General features: G+C 44.4%; 1 long non-coding RNA gene across 1 annotated transcript; it reads right to left on the bottom strand.

Annotated features, from left to right (window-relative positions):
* Window positions 1–897: 897 nt before the first annotated feature.
* LOC121700678 lies at window positions 898–21,142 on the bottom strand. Its single transcript, XR_006027274.1, has 3 exons — window positions 21,122–21,142; window positions 10,606–10,608; window positions 898–972 (listed from the first exon to the last, which is right to left on the bottom strand). It is a non-coding gene; the product is annotated as an uncharacterized LOC121700678 (long non-coding RNA).
* Between the last annotated feature and the right edge of the window lie 1,836 nt (window positions 21,143–22,978).

Here is a 22,978-nt window from a genome sequence, read left to right on the forward strand (position 1 = left end):
GCAGGTTGGCGTTGTCGGAGCAAGTTTGACACAGTGGGCCTGCTCTGAATGAAGGGGGCCCATCACGCCACTGGTGCTGTGACGAGGCCCCAGCACCACTCCTGTGCCTCTCCTTTTTTTTTCCTGGACGTATACATCCCTGAGGCTCTTCCACCAACTTCTACACTCTTGCTCTGATATAAAGGGGGGGAATGCATTTCACATCACTAATAGAAGGTGTTAGTCTTTAGCCAGTATACAGACTACCAACTCAGCCAACACAATACAGCCAACACAATACATTTAACTATAACTCAAGTATAACACATTTATGATTACATTTCATTTCGATTTTACATTCTGAATTAGTCCTGATAAAATCAGCAGATTTACTTCACACACCCATCTCTCCACCATGCCCCCCTCCACACACACACACACCTTCACTGCAGCAATCCCCTCTCCCAAGGTAAGTAAAGTTGCCAACTTAAATGTGCCCATGCAATTTCCTATTGCCAAAGCAATAAGTTAGCTAACAAATTAATTGTTAGCTAACAAATTAACAGCTATTTTTGTCAAATAAACTTCATAACACCCACCATCTATATTAACAATCTCTCCGACTTTCCTTCACACTTCATTTCCGTAGTCCCTGTATGATTCTACCGTCACATCATACAAACACGGAAATGTAGACACTGCTATGATTAATTTTTCGTCTGCCATGTTTCTGTATGGTGTTTTGGCGGTAACCACACTACCGGAAAATTAGGTTTTGTTTAGGCTACGTGATGATGGACCTCCCCTGCGTATTGAATACTCGCCTCGCGATGGACGGATTCATTTGCATAAAGTTGGAGATTGCTGAACTCTCGTCGCACCGCATACCCAGAATCCTGGGTTTGGAATTCGCTTCTCATAGAAATTATTAGGGATACTGCGTCGCTGAGTTCGCATCGCATGCTAGTGGATCACCGGCGTTAAATAAACAAACTTATCACCCACCTGTGTTCTTGGGCTATGTGCCATCGTTGTAAATCACTTGTGCAGGCCAAAGGTGAAGGAACAGTTTTCACACCGAGCTGCAAATAATGTGCTGTCTGGTATGGACCCTTTCAACAATAAAAAACAAAAACATTGCTTGAACGTTCTATTTAGTTTCCCAATCTACTTCCTCTGCATTAAGATAACATATGGAATGTTAAAACGGAAGCCTTGTGGGGCCAACTATGATGCTGATAATGGAACTCTCTTGAAAGGGTCTATTAACGTTTTTCATGTGACATATTCTAGGTTCTATAGCTTTGTTTACATCCAGCTGGTAGGCAAGGGACAAGTTGAACCCATTGAATATCGTTGTCTGCAGTTGCCTCTCAGTAGGCTACATCTCTGTATTTCAGCAATGTCAACATTTCAGGCATCAATAAAGGTGATGATGAAACGTTATCCCATTGTTCAATATTTGATAGCCTGTCACAGGAACGTTGTTTCGCTAAAATCTGATTTGGTGCATTGATCTGTATCGGAGAACCTGCATGTAGCCTAATGGTAGCCTAACTTTTTTTCTCTGTTCAAAACTCGGTTTACACGAAGACGATAGCCTTTCTTAGAAGCTGTGAAATTTGACCAGAAAGGAACATGTCTTCCTTCTGAAAGCTGACACAAAATCAAACAATATTTGATCATTTAACTTCAACTGAACAGCGACAGGTTTTGGTAGGCAGTAGACTCAGCAGACTTTAAAATGGTAGCCTAGAAGCTACTGTTATAGCCAGCGTCAGTCAGCATCATAACATTAATGGCGTTAGTCATGAATCCTGTAACATATTATATCATATAACAGCGATGGCTTATTCCAAGACGATCTGCATGGATATATAACCACCCAGAAAAACTCAGAATGTGAGTGATAAAGTTCATTAATTGTATGAAACTTTTTATTAGTTATCCATTGCAGCATCGCCTATATTAGGCTGTTATGCTAGCTCAGCCTTTAAATATGTTGTTATTTTGGTCATGTGGACTTGATTAAACGGGTAAAGATAATTCATAAACTGCTTATTTCTTACATGACTGAAGCAGTAGCCTAGGTTCAACAGTGGTGTTTGAGGTTGCTGTGTTAAGTTGTTGTGTGATCGCTAAACTATTAGGATCAAATCAGTTTATTTTGACATACGGGAGTTAGCCTAAGTGACCTGTAACGTTAGCCTATAGCACAAAAGCCTATTCTGTTTTCATTTATTAGCATTTGTTGTGATTATATAATCAAATGACACACATGATAACTTGAAATAGAAGGACAGAAGATAGGTGATTGATGTCCACAAGCACAAATTTCACGAGACAAATTAGAACAAACTGTTCCGGTAAAAATAATCTTGCCATGTTTAAAATGCTGCACTTTTTCCCTTCATAGCCTGTCTCTGGCAATTCATTTTTGGATGACTGTAGATAGTTGTATTTTAGCCTACGTCTTCGTAGACAGTAGGCTACACCATTAGGCTATCTTGCGAATAAAAGACTTCACAGCTGCTAACGATCATCCTCCACAACCACGAGGATAGGTAGGCTAAACGGTCGTTCGTCGCCTTTTTGCTTCTTATTGTAAAACCAACTGTTAGGGCCTACACAAGTGGTCGGCATCCCGGTCAATATTTGATATTAAAATTTCAATTTTGAAGCTATTTGTAACTATGTGTAGCCTATGCAACCCGACTGTTGTAGGCTTGCCTACCACTCTCTGCAGTGCCTTGCCTACCATTCTTGCCTACCACTCTAGTTGTAAACAAACGGTCACATGACATTATGACGTAGGTACAAAACCTTAATAGGAGCCCCACGATGTGATTGCAGAAACATTTTCCAACTACACAGCTGCAGGAAAAGGACATCAGATGCCCATTGCCAGTGGCAAGTGATATCTATACACACACACACACACACACAGATTTCAAAACCCTTGTTCCGTTTAAAGGATGGTGAATTCCGCGAGTGATGACTGGATGAGTAATGAATACTCATTCCAGGTCCTGGAATACTCATTCCAGGACCTGGAATGAGTATTCACAACATTCCAGGTCCTGCCTACAGCCGCAACACAGAAAAACATACAGGCGAGCTTCTAGTGTACAGGCATATGGCCTTACAGTTGTAACATTATTCAGGACTGTGACTTTGCCCCTTCCCAAGTCACAGATCGTCCTGATCCATCTGGGCTCTTCAACTCCTCTCCAGCCCGGGTCCTCTCCTCCTTAGGAAGAAGAGGCGCTCGGAAACTGGCATTGGAAGAGAAGGCGCGTCGAAAAGGAGAAAACATCAGAAAGAAAATCAGGCTACACAGCGCCCATACCATGAATGGGTCCAAGCACCCACGGAGACCCAGGTTCGAGTCCGACCTGTGCTCATGTCCCGACCAATCCATCTCTCTCTCTCTCCCACTCACTTTCTGTCTGTCTTCATTGTCCTGTCCAAATAAAAGCAAAAAGCCCAGAAAAAAAACACCCAGGAAAAGGGTGAAAGTTGAGAACTCCTCATCAGAAGAGGAATTTATGTGTGGTCTGCATGGAACCATTTTGAAATTCCAGTCCCAAAGGAGTGTGGATGAAGTGTGTCTTGTGCAGCTTTTGGGCCCACCAGGCATACACTCCAGGTCTAACCAATTTCATTTGTCACCACTAATTAAGAATGCATTTAATTAGTTTGTTCTTGTCACCATTGTGACTAATTAAGAATTCATTTCATTTGTTTGTTCTTGTCACCATTGTGACTGATTTAAAAATGCATTTAATTTGTTCTGTAGATGGGGGTAAATATGTTTATGTGTGTGACAGTTAATTTACATTCACTAATTCACGGATGGGATAAATGCAGAGACCAAATTCGCAGGGGTGCAGTGGGGGTGGCGGCTGTGTTCCGAGCAGTGGGGGCTGTAACATGCAAGGTGGTGGGCCTCCCGGTCCCTACAATGGGGTCGCTATTGACTTCGGCGGGGTTTGCCAACACAGTGGTTACCTGGGGTGTTGTAGGGTTGAAGCCCGGGGGGGTGGGGCCAAGTTAACAGGCCGTTCCCCTGGAAAGCACAGGGTGACTAAAAAAGGATTTTCAGTGCTCACAAGAAGAGCTAGTGGAAAAGTTAAATGATTCTTTGCAAAAGTTCAGACGCCATATTCTCAACATTCAGCAGCAATTTACCTTCTTGCGAGTCCTGAAGACGAACCTGTGACCCACCTGGTGAATGCATTGTATATTGATTTGGCTGAGAATTACAGCTGCAAGCACAACAAAGAAGTGCAAGTGGTACACTGGGGTGCATCAACAGGTTGCGCTCCACATTAGAGTGTGCTATATACTGTAGGCGGGGAGGCCTCTCCCTTTTCCTTCTGCGCTGTCATCATCCAGATTCAAGGGGCCTCCTGCCATATGGAAACACCTGGAGCCAGTGCTGAGCTTTGTTAAAGAGTGATGGCCGGATGTCTCAGTGATTTATTTTTTCAGTTATGGTCCCTGTACCCAGTACAAACAGCGTGGCAATTTATTTCTGTTCTCCACAGAGATATTCAAGAAAGGATTCAAGATGGGTACGTGGAATTACTTTGAGGCCAGATGGTGTGGAGGCACACTGAAGAGGAGGGCCCACAGACTTGTCAGTCATGGAGCAAACATTCCAACCGCATTGTCCCTTTTCCAGGCTCTGACTGAGGGAGAGTCTAAGGTCAGAGTGTTTTACATCATGGAGAATACTGTGAGCCAAATGCCAGCTGGTCATCCACTGATACCATCTACTATGAAGATCTTACCAGGTGATCGCTCCTTCCCCTGGAAAGCTTCTCTGCCGTGTGAGCTGCATTTGTTCTGCCACTGGAAATTTTCAGTGTGGGTGCCAGGAGACCAAGATCTTCAGCTTTGATCTCACAGCTAAACCACACACAATGCCCAACACACCACCAGAAGAAATCCAGTGGCACAGCCCAGATGTTATGGGGAAATGGTGTGCACTAGTGTATGAGGACTTTATCTACCAAGGGATCATTCAAGAGGTGAATGAGACCCATTCCTAAGTGAAAAGTATGGAGTGGCACAAACTGGTATATCTGGCCATCCCATGTCCCACAATCACCAGTGTGGATTTAAAAAAAATCTAACCAAAATCCATCAATCCTCATTTCCTCTCCTAACATCCTCAACACCATCACCAAAGATCCTTGATTACTAGCAAGATAGAGCAACGTAATTCGTTACTGGAGCAAAACGGGACAGTTCCGGTCTGCATAAGTGGGAGTGTCACCTTACATCACTAAATAAACTTTCTCTTTTAATAAGCAATAAGAACAAAAACATAATTGTGTTCACATTATTATTGTCTATAATCATGTTTGATATCAATGAATCATTATTTAAGACATATGAATAATTTAATTAGTCATGTGAACTGAGCTAGCTAGCTAGCTAACGCTAGCTTAAAACGCTATACAAGTGGATGGGAGTAGCTATGGCAATACAGCTATGCGCTAACAAGTGACTAGTAGTTGAAGGACTTCGCTTAAACATAATATACTGTTGCAAATTCACATGAGTATAAACTATCCACTTTAACTAATGTCAGTAATGATATTCAGCTAGTTGTTATTTCAAAGAAATTACACTTCTCCGTTTAAAAGGCATCTGCTAAATCCATAACCAAATCTATAAAATGTTACCTTAGCTTGGAGGCTAGTTAGCTTGCTAGCAACCGGGCAGTAACTGGCAGCAGCATGGTCTGATATTAAGTTATTTTATTACAAATCCGAACACTAAAAAATTACACTATTAGGCTTGAAATGACTTGTGGAATATTTACAGAATATGACAACATTTTCCTGTACACGGCCATTAACCACCACAAATGTATAAATTCTAGGGCCAATCTCATTTCTCTATTTTACCCCTTCCCCTTTCCCCTTAGTTTTGCGCGTGCACGTGAGACGAAGGGCTATCTCAATTCTCATTTCGATCGAGGGGTAGGGATAAGGGCAAGGGGTAGATACCCCTTAAAACCAAGTAAGATCGGGAGCTTACTTGAAACCGAGGGGTAAGAGAAATACCCAACATACACCGCTCACACCGGAAAAATAAGCACACCGAGAGATTCATTGACATGAAGTGTTGGCATTAATAAGGATTATAAAATTAAAATGGTAATTGTTTTATGTTGCATTCAATCTTGTGACCATATATTGAAGGTCCTGTTCTTCACGAGGAAGTTTTCAAAAAATCACTGTTTTGTGAATGTTAACAGCACATCATTATTTGTGCGAATGTCTCGCATTTTACATATTTCCATGTCTACCCCGCAAATTGGCAGCATGTCAGAAATGTAAAGTCCAACAACAGCTAAATTCGCTGAACTTTTTTACCGCTTGTCTGATATGAATGCTGCATAGGCCTACTGCTGCCGACTCTTCGCATAGGCAGGTAGCGATTGCTTCTGATGTCAAGTAATGATGCATTGGTGATGCATTTGGATATTATTGTAAAATATCAAAGGAGTTGTGGGATGTTTACATAGCAAACTGCATGTTTATTTTGTCCCCCATCCCTGTTTCATTCACCCGGACCAAGGTAGGCTGCGAACGAACATAGGCACGTTCAGCTGTTGTTGAAATAATTCCTGAACGGTTTTATTCCGAGCTGAAAATGCAATTATAGCCTATTTGACAGACGACAGGTTGCTAGTGACAAAATATTAGCTTTCAGTGTGGTACGATCTCTGTAAATTACGTTAATTCAAGTGTTAATCCAGCTCTCCCTTATGATTGGCTAGTGGTATCTCATTTCCAAGGGGAATATTCTTCACCCCTATGTTTTGCCACTCGGTTTCGAGGGACAAGGGCTAGGGGTAAGATGAAGGGGAAGGGGTAAAACAGAGAATTGAGATTGGCCCTTAAAACCAACACACACAGACACGATTGATTTTCTGGACACTTCAGTGTTTTTTTTACAGCATTACCTGATGGCAACAAAGTTCTTCAGACAAAGGTCTTCTTTAAGTTCACTGACACACATAGCCTTCCATACAAATCTAAAGGTTATACTGGGTAACCCCAGTTCTCTGAAACATCGAGTGGAGATATCCACCTAAGGGAGGGACATCCGTACCCGACCTCTCCAGAAGCAACCAATTGCACAAGACTGGCTTTGACAGACAGCAGCGCGAATCCGACGCCACGGATAGCCCCGTCCTGCATCCGTGGTATAAAGGATGATGCTGTGCTGCGCCTCATCAGTAGACAATTCTCTCGATCTCTCCACTCGATGTTTCAGAGAACTGGGGTTACCCAGTATAACCTTTAGTTCTCTTTCATCATCGTGTTCGAGATCCACCTAAGGGAAAGATCTGGACAGCTCCCTGATTGCCCATTTGCCTACCGTGACACTGTCAGCCTCGGATGGTCTCCACGCCAAGGTGTCCCCTCAGCGCAGTGGTGCCAGACACATCCAAAGTTATACGCACAATCACAATATAATCCCACTCAGTGGACAGCATGACCAGGGAATGTGTCTATGGTTATGAATATGCTTATGTGTTATCGGCCATGTAGTCTATAGACTAGAGATCGCCCGAGCAGGGCTGAGCCGTGAGGGAAGTGACAGTAGTGTAACGAACGTAGGGATGTGACTCACGCAGATCCAACGCTCAGGACCGAATGAGAAACCGGTGTTTCGAAATGGGTTTTCCCGTGCGCGGGGGGGGGGGGGGGCCAGGAGACAAGGAGTCTGTCTCAAATGTCGTACTTCCGTCAGTACATTTCGATATCATGCACTATGAGCACTATGCACTTACGTCCGTAGAGCGTAATTTTCAACAAAGTAGTATCGTCTCAAATCGGGTACTCCGCCTATACACTTACCGGAAATGACGAATGACTAACGTCGTATTTTGATTTTGACCGTGAGCGCGCCAAGATTTTAGCCAGCTTTTGTTGTCATTGTGTAGCAAAGGCATAATTTAGTGTAAATAAAGTTTTGTCTCTTTTGTAATATGTGTTAATCTTTTAATGGTTCTGTTAATGGTTTTGCTATTGTTTCCGATGGGGCATTAATTGGTGTTACACACCTGCAGACTTTCTCACGTTTTGGAAGTCTGGAAAGGGGTAAGCTGGCTTTGTAAATCCTGCGAAGTTGAAATGCTTTAAAACTGTGTATTTCTTATTTTACTTAAGATATTATCCTTTTATATGATGTAAGAATGTTCTGTGACACCTCCGTTATTTTTTATTAGATTGAATATGCAAATTAGCGTCGTAAATTCATTTGAAGAAAATCGATTGTTATCTGAGTAGCCCTTTTGACTGGGTGCTAACGGGTGCATTACTTTGTAGGATGCCTGAACTCTTTTTCGTCTGCATATCCATTGATTGCCCTGTCTGTTGTCTTCCAGGTATGTTTGCCTTAGAAAATGTAAAAACCTAGCCTGGCGGGGCCATCCTATATCATTGAGATGTATAGTCTGGCATCGAACCATTCACCTCGCTTAATCCAAGGGGCGGGCTGAGAATTGTCTTTCAAACTGCCTAGGCATGCAATAGGCCAGCGCTACGACCATATCCGTATCCGGTCGGCAAAACGGCAAATACATCCTTCTTCGAAAGTAATGACTTAAGTGCATTGTGTTGCTCAACTTTCAAAGAAAAGCACAAGTCCAACTCCTCCAAAGTTGACGCCAACGCCGATTCAAACAACCGCTCTTCGTTCGCCATAGCCACCTTCCTTGTTGTTCACAGTCGCAGGACTGTCGTTATCCTGTTAAGCCCGCCTTAAGACTCTCTAACAAAATAGAGCGCTGTGATTGGAGAACATCCACGGTGCTAAGCCAATAGAAATCCCTATGGTTCGATACTAGACGTACAGGCTGAGCAAATTAATTTGCCGCCGCTAGGGTGCGTCTAGATTTCTAGGCTAGTAAAAACCAAGATTTGTCATGTCTCTTATTAATGTACGGTTTATTTCATGTTTTGTATATTATAACCTATACTATAGTCAAGTGCACTGCTACTACTATTGTAGGCTGTTTATTTCACACTGGATCATCTTGGAACAAAATGTACTGAACAGTATATAGCTTACATTATGTTATGTATTTTTATCTGTTTCTCACGTTTTGGAAGTCTGGAAAGGGGATGCCTGAACTCTTTTTCGTCTGCATATCCATCGATTGCCCTGTCTGTTGTCTTCCAGACCAGGAATAAATGCTGACAAATCAACTCTTAAAGTCGGTTACAATTGCAAGACCTTTAAACTTTTGGAATGGCGACTTTCATCGCGACATGGGGTCTACTTCGACGTCAACGCAGAGCTCTGCTTGAATTGGCTGAACAAGAGCATCTTCTGGTATGTAGATGCATCTATTGCTTTTTTATGGTCTTTGTATTGTATTCCTACATTAGACTAATGTTATGCATAATTCAACCGTAAGCTGTTCTATTCAATCCAGCTGCAGGCCATCTGCGATCACACTGCCAAATTTGTGGATGTGTTTGTTGGTTATCCTGGGTCAGTACACGACACCAGGGTCCTGAAGAATAGCCCTGTGTACTATGCCCAAGCCTATCCTCCACCTGGGTACTGCATCATCAGGGATGGTGGCTACCCCTGCCTGAGCCACCCAATCCGCCTCATGACCCCATACAGGCAGCAATCACCTCCAGGCTCGCTTCAACAGCCACCTGACAGATGCCAGGCGTGTTGTGGAGAGGTTCTTCGGGATCCATCCAGATGGAGGTCCATTTTTCAGAAGACCCTGGAGGTGGACGTGAAGTTCGTACCGGAGGTCATCACCTGCTGCACGATCCTCCATAACATCTCGTCCCCTTAGAATTATAAGGCTCTATCTGACATTTTTGTCAAAATTGAGTTGTTTACATATTCTTATTCTGTGACACCTTAAGAATATGAGGTGAGGTGTTTCTTGTAGTTGTATACATTTTTGAACATTATATCTGAAGAGGTTTGTTCCACTTAGCAGTATAACTCTATGGAATTCTAAGACTTTGAAGCTCAATCTCAGAACTACTCAGAACGTAGATAGAACCCTATAATTCTAAGGGGACGATCTGCCTAAGCCATGGGGACCTGCTGGAGCCAGAGGTTAACCGGGAGGGTGCAGCAGGAGACCAGCCAGTACCTCCAGGTGCCGTCTGTGGAGCAGAGGAGAGAAACAGGATGGCAGCTCGATCGGTTACAATCCTGACCACAACTTTGTTTAATTGAATAAATAATTTGGCTAATTAAAAGAACTTGTGTGTGGGCAGGTGTGTGTAGACATTCACTTGATATTCACTTGATATTGTCTTAAGATGTAGAGTAACAAAAACAGAAAGAATGCTGCGTAACGTTTTCCTAATTATAGCATTTATTTACAACCAGTCACAATCGGTTTGCTAGCCTCTCTAGGACTGCCAGGAAGCGTTCCTCCCTGGCAGCCGCCGCCCTATCCCTCCTCTTCCCACTCTCTCTCATCTCTCTGATAAGCCTGTCCTCCCTCTCCATCATCAGCTGCATCCTCCTCTCCTCCCTTTTTGCAGCCTCCCTGACCTCTCTGAGCCTGGCCTCCTCCCTCTCCTTTTTATCTCGCTGCATGTCCAGCAACACCGCCTCCAACTGCTCCTCCTTCCTCTCCATGTCTGCAAAAATCTCCATGACATCCACCCTCCGCCTCTTTGGGGTGGATGCCATGGAGGTACTGGCCTGTTCAGAGGTCACCACAGAGGGGGGTGAAGCCACTGCCACTGTGGATGAGGCAATGAGGACCGGCGGTGTCACTGATGGCCTGCCCCCAATTGCCTCATCCATCAATGTGTACCACTTCCAAGAAGCGGCAGTGGCCTCACCCCCCTCTGTGCTGACTCCAGTTTTGGGGCACTTCAGATCCTGTTATTAAATGACAGCATAACAAAAAAAAACACCCAACGCAATTTTGTCAGGAGGTGGCATTATCAGACAGTCTAGTAGGTATAGATGTTTTCACCGCAGCCATATTGACTAAACATGGACGTTATTAATTGCATCAAATTAGTCCGTTTTATGAAAACGTATTGGTTTCAGGTTCTCCCATTTCTTTTTGCAGAAGGCTGGGGTCACCTTCCCTCCCAGCCTCTTCTCAGATATGAAGTTTCTAAAGAAAACAAATGTGGACATAGCAATGCAGAAAACAGTTAATAATATAATGTAAATTAATAGTTACACTTTCATTAAATAGTTTCCAATGATGTACTTTAGGTCATACTTACTAATAGTTCATAAACGTATGCTTACTATAGTTGATTTAATAACTCATTTTTGTTTACTTACTCGTATCCATTGATGGTAGCGTTTCGTCTTCCTGTAAACAGGGAGATATTGGCAGCACGCCATAGTATGAGGGCCCTGGTGTCCATACCGACAACGGACTCTCAAATCTGTAATAATATCACCAATGTACAGTAAAGACTGCCATTAACGGGCTCTATCATATGTTTTTACGTGACTGCCAGCATTCACGTTATCGCGTTCACATCAGCCTACCTCGTTTCCCATTTTGAAAACCCTTACCTACCTGCACTCGCGCTACAGGTCATTCAATTACAGACCGACGAACAATAGACGAATCCGACGAGCGTTCTGTGGAGGCTGCCATCTTGTGGCGACGCCATTACTGAGCTGTTACTGGTATGTAAACAAACCTCCGTGATAACGCACCCTCAATGACGGCTACAGCCAGGCAGTATGGCTTGTTGGGTTGATGATGTTAGACAGTGGCCTCCGGTCACAGATGAAGGTACAAGCGATCTTACAGATTATTTATGAAAATAGCTTAGAGTAGAGAATGAGGAAATAAAGACATAATTGGGACTAGGTTGATATTATATCTACTTAACTACTGTAGCTCTAACGTAAGCAATAACTATGCTAGCTAGGCTAGCTAACGAGGAAACTATAAAAATATCTGTCCATTTGGCAACAATAAATAAATGAATGGATATCAAATAAACAAATTCATGTTTTTCATTTGTGACCATTGTTTATCTAATTTTCACATTTAAAAAAAAAAAGGGTAAGGTAGCTGCTACAGCTAACTGCTATCTGTGCAAACCGTGTAACGACCAGACAGGGGGCAGTCAACCCCGGGGTATTTTGTGTATCTCACATTTTTTTTTTTGTTCCAACTGGTAATTTTATTGCTGCTATTGGAACAATTGAAAACGGAACATGTTTTCCCACTCGACATTATAAAAGAAGTAGCGAGACAGTCGTAAATCGCGGGCTGTTATCCCAGTGGACACAACCAATCCAATAGGAGGCACTGGCGCAACGCTATACCCAGCAACAGCTCAGTAATGGCGCCTGCTTACTTCCGGTAGTTTCGCCGGATTTGTGTATAACCTCTTAATATACACATGCACCACTTTAGCTTCCAATAATGTAGACAAGCAACACTTCTACTTGACCATTTTGATCGTGCTTCCTAGCTAGCTAGCTTTTTGCGAGTCAATCGCTATTCGTGTATCGCGTTGACATCAAGCAACGTTACCTGAACTACAGTAAAGTCTCTTACCATTAAAGCACAGACTGCCAAAATAGTGAAATAAACCTCTAAATATAGACATGCAACACTTTAACATCTTAAATATGACCATTTTGATCATGCTTCCTAGCTAGCTTTTGCGAGTTCATTCACTGTACCGAGTTAAAACTAATCGCTGATTTAATAGTTATGGTGTATATCGGGCAACAATATAATAGTACTGCGTGTAAAACAACAATATAGATCATTTGCATTAAATGTCATATTATAACTTACATCTGTATGGACCTGTAAGTCCCTCCCCTTTCGCTTCGTAGCCAAGATGGCTACCGTTGAGGGCGAAAAGTGTCCAGCGTTGCACACTCAGCCTTTTGACCGTTATGAGTACACCATCCGGGTACTTACAGCGCACTTCGTGTTGTTGGAAATTTCAGTGTGAACGCCCTCACATACTCAAATTAGGTATTGTAAGTGCAGAATTACGCGATTTGAGACACAGCTTAAGAGTTGGTCGCTCTGCCTAAAACTCTTAGTCCTGTCCATGTATGTTCTCAAGGCTCGAACGGGCATAAAGTGTTGCTCTTCCGCCGATGCAAATGGGGGCGGGTGAAAGGCTATGAGCTCCCAACACCTCGCAACGTAGGGAAGCATTTCGGTACAAAGGCTGGGTTAGGTTTGAGAAAAACCTTATCCCCATTAGAAGAGAACTGAAGGCATGAGGCGTGCACCGAAAATACATGCCACTAACAAGTCACTAACACATTTGGCAGAGGCTAGTGCAAGCAATAGGGCTGTCTTGAGTGACAGCAATTTCAAGCTTATATCCCCAATAGGCTCAAAGGGCTGCCGTGACAGCGCATCCAAAACCAAAGGGAGATCCCATGACGGGACGAGCTTTTTCGAGATTGGCAACGAGCGTCGCACCCCTTTAATGTACCTGCGTACTAACGGGTGCTGACCCACCGTGTCATCATTGAAACCAAAGTGACACGCTGATTAGGGATGTAACGGTATGAAAATTTAACCTCACGGTTATAGTGACCAAAATTATCACGGTATTTCTAAAAGTGTGTTCAATATGTTCAGAAAGCACTGATAGGCCTACACAAGCTGAAATAGTTTCAAAAAGTGTCCCGTTTTCTAATGTTTAATTGGCTATGTGCTTATAGCTTACCTTACCCTACCATAACTTGGAGCTATTTCTGTTATTTGGATGCAATGAGTGAGACCAAAGTAAGCGTTCAAAATAAAACTTTAGGCTACTGTATTCTCCTGATAACATGAGTGGAATGGAATTAATGTGGACGTGAACATAAAAAGAAGCAGAGTGGCTACATGATACAGTGCACATTTTGCGGTGAAAAAGTTCCGCCTTTTAAAATCAGGTGTAGCCTAATCCGAATCGTAGTTAAAACCATCAATTAAACAACATAATCAGTAGGGTACCAGTTTTGTACCAGGCCTACTGTATGTCAAAAGCAGGCTCGGATGAAGCTGGGAAGGATTAAACACACGGTTTCCACACCGCGGTAATCAACAGTGATAATCATGATGTTTGAAATGAAAACGGTAATTATTATCGTCAACATTTTTATCGCGGTTTACCATTATACCGTAAAATAAATTACCATTATACCGTCTTGTAAAAAGCTGAGAATGTCTGAGACAGAGCACTGATATGGCACTAAATGATGCACGTCACACCACTTTTCAAAGACTATACTTTTCTTATAGTCATACAGAGACCTAGTGGAGAAAACCCTTGCGCTCTGAATGGTAGCCACGACGTTGGACGGTAATCCCAGCGCAGTCAGGTTCAGCCTTTCACGGGCCAAGCCCAGAGCGCCACCCGATCTGAATGCTTGTGGTGAATTTCCCCGTTCGCCTGTGATAGCCGGTCCGAACGTAACGGGAGCGCCCTCGGGTGCGCATACAGCAGGGGGGTTATCTCCGCCATCCATGGGGCTTTGTGCCATCTGGGTGCTATCAGAATCAGCGTAAGCCCCTGTTCCCTCCCTCGGGCGAGAGTGGGAATAATCAGACTCAGAGGGGGGAAGGCATAGAGGAGCACTTTTGGCCACGGGTGGGCTAGTGCGTCTACGCCGAGAGGCGCGTTCTTGTCCTGAAGCGAGAAGTACATAGGACAATGGGCGTTTTTGCGCGAGGTGAAGAGATCTACGGCTGCTCTGCCGTATCTCGCCCAAACCAGTTCTACTACCTGAGGGTGGAGACACCACTCTCCGAACAGCGGGTTCCCCCTCGATAGCAGATCTGCCCCCGTTTTTATTATGCCTGGGACGTGTGTTGCACGTAACGACATAAAGTGTGGCCTGCTCCACAGCAACAGGTCGCGTGCTAAGCAGTGCAGGGCCGAGGAGCGCATTCCCTCTTGTCGGTTTATATGGGCTACTGCGGTGGTGTTGTCGCAGCAGACCAGTACATGGTGGCCCTGTAGGCGGGGAAGGAAATGTTTGAGAGCTAGCCAAACAGTCAGGAGCTCTAGGTAATTTATGTGTGACGAGCTTAACCAGTCCGGCCAAACACCGTTCACCGTCCTGCCCTTTTACCATGAAGCCTAGGGAGTTTAAGTGCACCCGCACCCGTTGTGTGTCTCGAAACACCTGGTCCCTGGAGCTGGCCAGAATGAGCCAGTCGTCCAAATATGTTAATATTCTTATCCCAGCAATGCGTAGGGGGGCTAACCCCGCTTCTACACACAGGCAAAATGTTCTGGGGTTGAGGGAAAGCCCAAATGGGAGAACTGTGAATTAGTAGCATTTGCCTTGATAAGCAAAGCGTAGAAACTTCCTGTGTGGGGGATAGATGCCAATGTGGTGAAAAGCGTCTGTTAAATCGATCGATGTAAACCAATCGTTTTGTTGTATTGAGCGTGATAAGAGTGTTGAACATTAACATCCTGAAATGATATCGTCTCAAATGTTTGTTTAACACCCTCAGGTCCAGAATAGGACGGACCGAGCCGTCTTTCTTTGGTATGAAAAAATATCAGGTATAGTATCCATGATTCGCTTCGCTTGGGGGAACCTCCCGAATTGCTCCCTTTAACAAAAGAGAGTTGATTTCCTCTTCTAGGAAGTGGCCTGAGCCCTCTTCCGTTTGAGAGAAGACTATACCGTTGAAACGCGGGGGCCTTATACCGAACTGTAGGCGGTAGCCTTTCTCAATTGTCCTGACCACCCACTCGGGGGTGGACGTGGCTTTCCACGCTGCAGCGTGTTGAGCCAGTCGCCCCATCGTCGACACCTGAGTGCCTGTATGAGCGCGAGGAGTGAGCGCCCTCATATGCGCTGCACTGTCGCCATCTGGTGGCTGAACCACTGACAGCGTTGGCCTTAGCCTCATATGTTCTGGTATTTGATTTTTTATGTTCAAACACACCATGGCCGTAGCCTTTATTGAGAATGTGTGAGTGGTGTAGTGCGAACGGTGTGGTGACACTGCCTGTGCACTGAACATTCCCAAGTCTCACCCCATGAGCGCGCTCTGGCTTGGGGAGGTGGAACACTCCCCACCTAATTCAAGTCTTCTCCTCTTTAGCGGATAGACACTCAGTTGCGAGTCCAATGGGCTGGCAGCCTGGGAACCTGGACTGGAGAGACGATGGTCAGGTAGACCGCTTCCTCTTGGGAACGGCCTGTGCGGGTGGCTTCTTAGCCACGGCGGCAGCGAAAGACATCTTACCTCAAGGCTTAGCCTGTTGCTGCTGCTGGGGCTGATGCGGTCCTGGGCGAGGACCGTTACGGCGAGGTCTGTTGGCCCTTTTAGGAGTATGCTGAGGGCGGTTAGATGGCATTTGTTGGGGTCTGGGAGGCGGCGAGGGGCTACTTTCAAAGGGCGGCCATGTCCTTCACGTCCAACCCCGTGATACCGTGTTTCAGGTCCAGTGGGTCCCTCCGGTGGTGCTTCATGTGCTTAGCGCACATGGGAAGCACCGGCAACAGCTGTTTTTTAGGACCTGGGGGCTAGCCTAAGAGTTTGCCGTCATACACGTCTCTCTCCTGGTCAGCTGGGTTATTGAGTGCCGGCCAATCGACGTTGAGACGGGAGGCAGCCCGCTCACACACCTCCAAGAGTACGGCATGAGACAGGGTGGAAGACCCGGACGTTGTGTTCTGGGCCGGGGGGAGGGGGTCATCCTCCTCTGAGCCCTCCGACTCGTCCATCAAGTTAACCTCCTCGACCGTGCAGGGCAGGTCGTGCTGTGGCGGGGGGAGATCCAGCGCAAATTCCGCTGTGTTCTGCTCGGACTGGTCAGCCCAACTGAGCAGAGCCGGGCCCTGGAGGGTTTCCGGGGGCCTTCATGTCTTCGTCGTCTCCCTCGTGGTTCGACCACGGCTGCTCTTCGACGCTCTGAGTGGCGGCCACTTTAAGACTCTCAGGTTGAGTCAATGCCTCTTGAGCGTGCTTGTAGCCCATGCACACTACACATAAGGGAATTGGGCATCCCTGGCCGCGATGAGGGCACCACACGCGGCAGGGCAGGCGCGCGATGTGGCTTCCTGGACGAGAGCTGGTGTAGTGGGCTTCGAGAGAGCCATTAGGTGGGCAACCTGGTGGCAAGCGAACAAGCGACGAAAACAACTTAACGATAGGTGTCAGCCTGTTAAAAGAGAAAACGCCAGTAAGCTGGAAAGCTTCTGGTAGCTTCGTCTAACAGCTCTTAAACTGACCGAAACGTCGACAATCATGCCCGGCAGAGGCTGATCCGGTGGGCTACTGGATGTGTCCTCCTGCAGGCAGTTAAATGAAAGCGAGCGATGACTGTCGAGCTGCGCAGAGTAGTGATGGCTCGCAATCTGCGAGAAGCGAATGTCATCTGATGAGGGGCAGCGCAGCATCATCCTTTATACCACGAATGCGGGGCGGGGCTATCTGCGGCGTCGGATTCGCGTTGAATTAGTTATCGGATGATATTAAAAAGTAGGCCTAGCGAAATTATTTGTGGTTGACCTGGAAATTTCAACTTGGTGATCAAAAAGTTATGGATTTTATGTTAGCCGCGAATTCAGAGCATTAAAGGGACACCAGGCAAGCCTGAGTGCTTTTTCTCTACGAAGCTCCCCCTAGCGTCTGTACGTCGATACGTGTGTGAGCCCGTGCTCGGTCTGAATCTCTTTTCCTTTTTTTTTGCATCTTCCATCAAGGGATTTCGGTGCTTCTTCGCTGGCTCTGCCATTACACACGTTTGCAACAATTGCTAGCCGGGTTTCGTTAGCCTGCCTCTGTGCTGAGGATGCAGGATGTAAACTGATCCTGCTTCTCGATGTCTGAGACTTTTGCTAAGTTTACAAGTGGCCGGCTTTTTTCATAAACGGACATTTCACCCTCTCCGTTTTCAAAAATAACATTGTGCACACCTGTCAGTTTTCAGAAACGTTTTTCCTTTACACTAACCCGGGTATATGCCTTCAAGAGCATGCCAAACCTGTACGTGTAAATGTAAATAAATGTATGTTAGCCAATCAGAATCCCGAAAATATAAACAACAGCAATGAATCACTTCCTCATCTTTTGAACCGACTAAAAATCTCCCCCTCGTCACATAAATCTCCGTTTGTACCTCTTTAGATGCAAACGAACAAACAGAGTTTTCCCAAAAACTGCGGGGGGATAAAACCTCCGTTTGCGTCTAAATGACAGGGTCAAACGCAGAAAAACATCACCGGGGGCGCTGTGGCGCAGCCGGCTACAGCGCCCGTACCACATACGGGCCTGAGTGCACATGGGGACCCAGGTTCGAATCCGACCTGCGGTCATTTCCCGATCCCACCCCATCTCTCTCTCCCAATTGCTTCCTGTCACTCTCCACTGTCCTGTCCAAAAAGGCAAAAAAGCCCAAAAAATATACTTAAACCTTAAAGGAGTACCGTCACACCGGTGTGACGGGAATGTTGGGAAATTAACATTCTAAAGAATATCTGGGTTCATTGAATTCAACATAGAATTTTAGAACCTTCAATTGTTGCGGAACTTAGAATGTTCAAAAACCTACACCTTTAACCCTTTAGGCGCCAGAGGTTTTTTTCCGAAACGATCAATTTTGACATCTTCATTTCAAAAGGCTATATCTTAAAAGTGATAAGAGATAGAGACTTTCTGTAAATTAGAGAAATATTAAGGATGACCCAAAGTTTATGTAGAGATTAAATGTTTATATCTAATTTGCATATTATGACGTCATATGGTGGCGGCCATCTTGGATTATAGAATTTTCATGAAAAGTCGCATGTTTGAATGATAAAATGCACCACTTCTTTCCCCCCAAAATGTCCCTCACCTTCTGTATGCTATATTGCACAATACTGAATGCTCAGGTAAATAGTAAGTAGTGAACAAACTGTGTAAATCATTACTAATAAATGGCCGAAACAAACCAAATGCATGTAGCAGTAGACTGGCCTTTTGCTGTAGAGATTTTCCATTTACTACATACAGTAGGCACTCTGATTCCATGTATGGGGCACATATAGATTATTCAGATGACACACAAACACAAGTAGACAAGACCTGTTTAGTTCAAAAGCTCATTTGCCACGGCAAGGCACAGATCAGGAGTGAGATGACGAGACAAGACAAGAGACAATGTTAGTATTTTTTTTCTTTTTGTTGTTTTTGTTGATGTTTTTTTTTCTTAGCTGACAAAGACACACACATCACAAGGACATGAACACACAAAAAGGAACACATAGTGTATGTCCTAAATGATCAGGGAAATAGATAGCAAATCAACAGTGTAAATCATTACTAATAAATGGCTGACATTTTTTTTTTTATGTAGCAGGCCTTTTGTTGTAGAGATAATGACTCCCTATCCATACAGGGCCGGCATTCCCATCATCTTGTGATAGACTATGCATGACCTAATGTGTGTGTGTGTGTGTGTGGGGGGGAGAGGGAGAGGGAGAGAGCGTGTCACCACCTCCACCATGCGAGCAGCATGGCCAGATCTGCCTCGCGCGCGTCGAGTGGAGAGAATTTGCGCAGCTCGGACTAGGCCTACTGTCATTCTCATTGCGACTCCCCACACTGCCACTACGTTCCCCCCTAACTCTCCTATGAGCACTTCGACCTCGTCTAACATACCCAGTCGCATTAGACAAAGGCTCCACCACGTTACTGTCGCCGCGATTGTGGAGAGGCAAAAGACAGAAGCTAGCGCTATTAGGCTACCTCCAGCCTTGTTCGCCACACCACTAACACCCTGCTAACTTCCCGATGAACACTCCGAACCCGTGAAACATTATTCCCACCAGTGACATTGGGCAAACGATTCAACGTTTGTGCTTGGTGTAAGCTAAACTATGGAGTAAACTCTCACTTTGTCCAGCTGCATCATTGAAGGCAGGGACGCATCTGAAGCCTCACTAAACGAATCACCGTCATTTCCTGAAGGCAGATATTCCCCTTCAGAATCAGGGTCCGCGAATAGAAGACCCAACACTTCATTTCAGGTAAACTTTTTTGATGCCATTAGACGATAATCTAATGCAAATACTCGCTAACGTTGACAATATCGCTCTGACTAAGTGGCTCACACGCACACTAGCTCCGGTATTGCACGCACTGATTCAATACGCTGTAGCTCAAAACTTTTGTTTAAACCAGGACCTTTTTCGGACTCGGGGATGACGTATGACATGTTTGCCACCTAGTGGAGTGGATGTCGAACGAAATATGACACCCTATTTGACTAAATCGGCCGTTTTATTCAGTACCGCATCTTGTCGAGTAAACTCGACAGTGGCGCCTAGAGGGTTAAGGGTTAAAAAAAATAAAATAAAACCCATCACCGGTTGCATTGTTTTCGTTGTCGTCTACACAGGAACATAGTGAGACTGAAGGTTGCGAGTAGGATATACTGACCTTGCAAGTGGGATATTCTTCCTACAGAAAGGACTTATGTCAGACTACTCTTCCTTGACTTCAGCTCTGCGTTCAATACTATCATCCCCAAACACCGGTGAATAAACTGTCAGCAGCGGAGACTTAAAGGAAAGGATTTTCCACATAGATCTCTGCTTCTTTTAGTATGGAAAAAAAAACTCAGGGTGCGCAAATACAAGGTCAACTTTACTTCTAGACTGAAAATATGCCCTGGCCAACAATCTTTTCTCCACGTGTGACCATAGCCTTATGAAGCATTCATGAATTTATTATGAAGCATTTATGAATTGAAAATGTGTTATTTATCACTAGTTTCAGAAAATTGAAACGCTGTGACACCACTTGTTAAACAATTAATCTTATGAGTCCTTTCTTCCCCTCAGAGTCTCCATGTGAGAGCCCAGCTGTGTGGCTCAATCAGGGGTGAAATAATGACGGCTTCATGAGCTCCATCACTTCTCCTCCTTCATGGCTCCCACTGGACCCAAATGCTGATTAATGAGGAGCTCCAGTGTGGGCATTACTCATTACTCTCCATGCAGGACTGACACAACTGCCCCCAACACACACACACACACTCACCTAACCTAAACACACACACACACTCACCTAACACACACACACACACACACTCACCTAACCCAAACACACACACACACTCATTACTCTCCATGCAGGACTGACACAACTGCCCCCAACACACACACACACACACACACACTCACCTAACCCAAACACACACACACAAACACACATTACTTTTCACGCAGAACTGGCCTTGATGATTGATGAATGCCACTGCCCAGAGTCACTGGGCTTTTCACAGTTCAGAACAGCTTCTGTCAAGACATCAAAGGACTCTGACTTGATATAGAGAAAATTACATATATCACGGGCCTCATCATTTTATACTCTGTAGTAAAAGTCACCCTCAAGTATTTTATCCAGGCCAATGGAAGAGTGTCTATTGCAGACGTGATGATGTGTTGATGACAACTCGAATCATACTTGGATTCTAGTCAGTCCCTATCTGAATCTTTTATGTTTATGTTAACTTAATATGTGCAGTCAGTGTTAGCAACAAGACCACCTCTATGCTTTTTGTACATACAGTATTGGTATGAACGAGTCACTTGCCTTAGCAAGCATCAAGGTACCAGCTTACACACTTTGTTTCGGACAGCCTAACAAAATAGCAACACAGAAAGCCATTGCCAGGATACCAGAAAGCCGAATAACATAACGTTTGACTGCATCAACAGCTGCTCACAATTAAATAGAATTTTGGATGTTGAAGGCAGCATGAAGGATACATCTACGCTGCTTTTAAAAATTCAGCCAAACAAAGGTATCTTAGAAGGCAATATTTCATAGAAATATTTTGTTCGGACATGCCTCGATGCCTCACTGCCACTGAATGCTATCTTAGAAGGCAGGATGTTTTCTGTTTCGGACACAGACATTATTAAACATGAAATGAAATTAACATCATAATGAACATTAATCAACCACTGTAACAGGTACTATGTGGCCTTGTTTGTGTTGTCCTTTTGTTTTGTTCCTCATTAGCAGAGAGAAAGGCAGCCTGGTGTATGGGATGCTTATCATACGGGGGACCTGGTAAGTGAATAAAAACGGCAAGCACTCTCACCAAAGGGAGGAATTGAACACAATTTATGACTCCGAAATGTGCTTACAGTGCCACACAGTGGAGACAAATGCAACTCATTATGGTGTATTTGGTATTTCCTCTGTGGTCAAAGGCTGACTTTTAAAGCAACACCAAAGAGTTTTTTGCACCTTAAAATAATGTTTCCAAAATTGTTTCAGTGGTTCATCAACTCGTAACAGGGTGAACGGCACTTCTGCATTCGCTTCGCGGCCCTCTAACGGCTATAACCGCACTATGTAAGTTTGCCAGATCGGGTAGCGGATCTGTAGTTTGACGGAATGAGACATAAGAAACTACAAATTTGACATATTTGAAATACATCGTACTTTCATAAAATCATGCAACATATTCTACCTTGTCATGGACATTGTTATTTGCAAATCCGGTGCTGGATAAACAAATAGTGCGTTTGACAGAGGAAAAGTTCTTTGGTGTTGCTTTAAACCCATATCTAATGTGACAAATACATGTAAATATATTTATTGTACATATGTTATGAAGCAACAATAACCACATCTAAACAAACAAAATAAGCTAATGAAACAATACTGCATACTGATTGAAATCCACAAAGACAGCTTTAACAAGCCTGTGAAGTGCATAGCAGTTGCTGATGGATTGACATGACTTTTGTTCCTGCTGCTGTGTGGTTGAACCCTCAGATTTAAGTCAATACGAGACCAAGGAGAGACCAAGAACTATTCTACACATGCAACTCACTCCAGGGTGTTCTCTGTGCTCTACTAGCTAACAGCAAAATACAAGTTTTTTTGTAGATCTATTGGAAATGTTCCATAAAATGCACATTGCCTTAAGGGTCAAACAACAGCACTGTGGACCATGGGACCACTGCGTGCAAACAGAAAAAGGGTCTCGGTAGGCTA

Source organism: Alosa sapidissima, chromosome 24 (assembly GCF_018492685.1).
Source record: "Alosa sapidissima isolate fAloSap1 chromosome 24, fAloSap1.pri, whole genome shotgun sequence".
NCBI lineage: Eukaryota > Metazoa > Chordata > Actinopteri > Clupeiformes > Clupeidae > Alosa > Alosa sapidissima.